A 2,843-nucleotide genomic window follows, 5' to 3' on the forward strand; every position below is an offset into this window, starting at 1 on the left:
AGCAAGAGAGAAAGAGAGAGAGAGAGAGAGAGAGAGAGAGAGAGAGAGAGAGAGAGAGAGAGAGAGAGTAAGAGCGCGCGCGATACTGCAATTCATATAAGGCTTTGCAATTGCGGACATTGTGCCGTCTGTATTTAAATAAATTCCCAGCATCAAAGACATTTGCGTCTCGGACGGTGTTGCACGGCATAGGATTTACAAGCCAACAAAACAAACACGAAGAAACGCGCGGTCATTTTATTGCACTTGTAAATTATAGCCGTGATATACACACACATGACTATGGCAGAGCGCACACACTCTCGAGCACCCGTGCGTGCGTGCGTGCGTGCGTGATGAGTGCGTTTTGCGTGCGTACGTGCGTGCGTGTGTGCATGAGTGCGTTTTGTGTGCGTACGTGCGTGCCTGCGTGCGTGTGTGCATGAGTGCGTTTTGCGTGCGTACGTGCGTCCGTGCGTGCGTGCGTGCGTGCGTGCGTGTGTGCATGAGTGCGTATTGCGTGTATCATATGATGTGTTAGCGATAGTTGAGAGCCACTGCATCGCGGAATCCAAATTACGTAGTCATTATATTCATTAGAAATTACACATTTGTGTTTCGCATACTTGTGCGGTCGTGTGTGCCCTTGCGATATTTCGCAAGTGTGTTTTACATCTAACAATACTTCAATTTTTCGTTAAAACTCGCGTGCATATCCGATTAAAGACCAGATCAATGCCTCGCATGTGATAAAAACTACTACTAATGGTAAGTCTCTAATAGTGTGCTTTCGCATCGCATATGGTTATATTTCGAAGCACGAATACGCAACGCTTGCACAGATAGTGGACACAAATCAATTATTAATACGCGTAACATTCAAATTCGGCATGAATATAATTATAAGGCTATATAGGCGCACGAATAGCTGAGCTATCACGTTGCAAACAATGTATCATCCCGTAATATTCATACACACTGCTCTCATTTTCTTAATTAAATTACGTTGAATATTATGGTATCTTCCAATATACCCGCGCACTTTTGAATTACGAATTACGGAGCTAAATATGCAAGTGCTAACCATGCATGTACACTCGGCAGCGTAGAACATAGCTTTCGGCAACCGCCTCTGCAAACATATATGCGACAACGTAATCTGGTTTCGGCGCTTATGAATACGAAATTGATCAGATGCGATTTCATTTTTTTTCATTTATCTTGGAATCGTTGTTCACATGCCCAGTATAGCTAGCTAGCTATATCTCCTCGCTGCGACTCAGCTATTGACGGTCTGCGGATTGACAGCGTGGGACCATCGATGTACAACAAAACGCAATTTGCAAAGTCTGTTTTGCTCCGCAATGCGCTCCTTAGTGTAGCCGCATCCGTGGACTCTTCGCTGCAAGCTACTGATCAAACACAAACATTCACGATATACATATTGAAATGTCCCCACTGTGCGAAGATTCGGCAATGTTGGAGAGAAACTTGGCGCGTCATTTTTTCGCGTGCATAAATTCGAGATCGCTGGCAATCAGGTTAGCATGCAGGCGTCATACGCGGCATGCGCGAGAGAGATAGGGACCAGCATATACGCGTATATACGGAGCATTGTTAGCATCTACGCATATTCTCCCCACTGCTGCTCTTAACTGGGCATAGTTCTCGCCTTGTGCTCATAGTTTATTGTCGCTAATGGTTGTCATGGTTAATTTTCACCGATAGTTTCCGTAGTTTATTGTAACTACTGCTGTCCATAGTTTATCGTCACCTATATAACTGCTGTTAATGTTATATTGCCACAACTGATGTTAATGGTATATTTTCAATAATGAACGATGATGGTTTGTTATCTCCTAGGCTGCTCACAGTTTTTGCTACCAATACTGTTTATAGTATATTGTCAGCAATAATATTCATAGTTTATTGTCACTACATTGCTGTTAATAGCATAACGTCATCAGTACTTTCAACAGCTGCCGATTCCCACCATGATTGTTGACGCTCTATTGTCACCAGCACTGTTTACACACTATGTCACCATTCCTGTTTACACGCTATTAATTGTCACCACGCTGCACATAGCTGTGTTCCTCAGTGTAGAATGTGTACGGGCAGTCATCATCGTGGTGTTCAGCTGGTGACGATATCTGTGTGGATTCGCCGTCATCACGACTCTGTACTGATAAAGTAAAGTGCCTTCGGATACATTGTTGACAGCAAAATTGATATTTCCTAGAAAAAATGTTCCTCCGTGTTCAGTCGATGGTTCGGCTTTATGCAGCGATGAAAAATCCATGTAAATCATTTCTGAAAGCACTCTTGTCAGGCGTGTTAAAAATCAAGCTCAGGCGAAATTTCCGACGAGAAATCATCGATAAGAAACGCAGATCAATGCGACGCTGCGGCAAAACGAGAAACCGTTTGTTCTTGCTCAGAAAAATTAGTACAAATCTCTCGTACGATGACTGCGAACAGCGCTCTGCGGGCGCCGGTAGACCAAGTGCAACTTGTACGGCCTGACATACAAGTTAGCAAATATTGTTTCTTTTTTTGGCACACTATTGAATTAATTTTAAGGATTCGCTCTCCAAACATCGCGGCACAATAGAATTCTCGAAGTCGTTGACTTTGTGCGTGTACAGACAGCCGGGCAGATAAGCCGATCGTAAAGGAGAGCACGAACCTACGCCACACACACACACAGAGGGGGTGAGAGAGAGAGAGCCAGAAAGAGAGATAGAGAGAGAGAGAGAAAGAGAGATAGAGAGAGAGAGAGAGAGAGAGAGAGAGAGAGAGAGAGAGAGGGAGAGAGAGAGAGAGAGAGGGTGATAGCGAGATGGTTGGAGAGAAAGAAAACG

Source organism: Priapulus caudatus, unplaced genomic scaffold (assembly GCF_000485595.1).
Source record: "Priapulus caudatus unplaced genomic scaffold, Priapulus_caudatus-5.0.1 Scaffold277, whole genome shotgun sequence".
Classification (NCBI taxonomy): domain Eukaryota; kingdom Metazoa; phylum Priapulida; class Priapulimorpha; order Priapulimorphida; family Priapulidae; genus Priapulus; species Priapulus caudatus.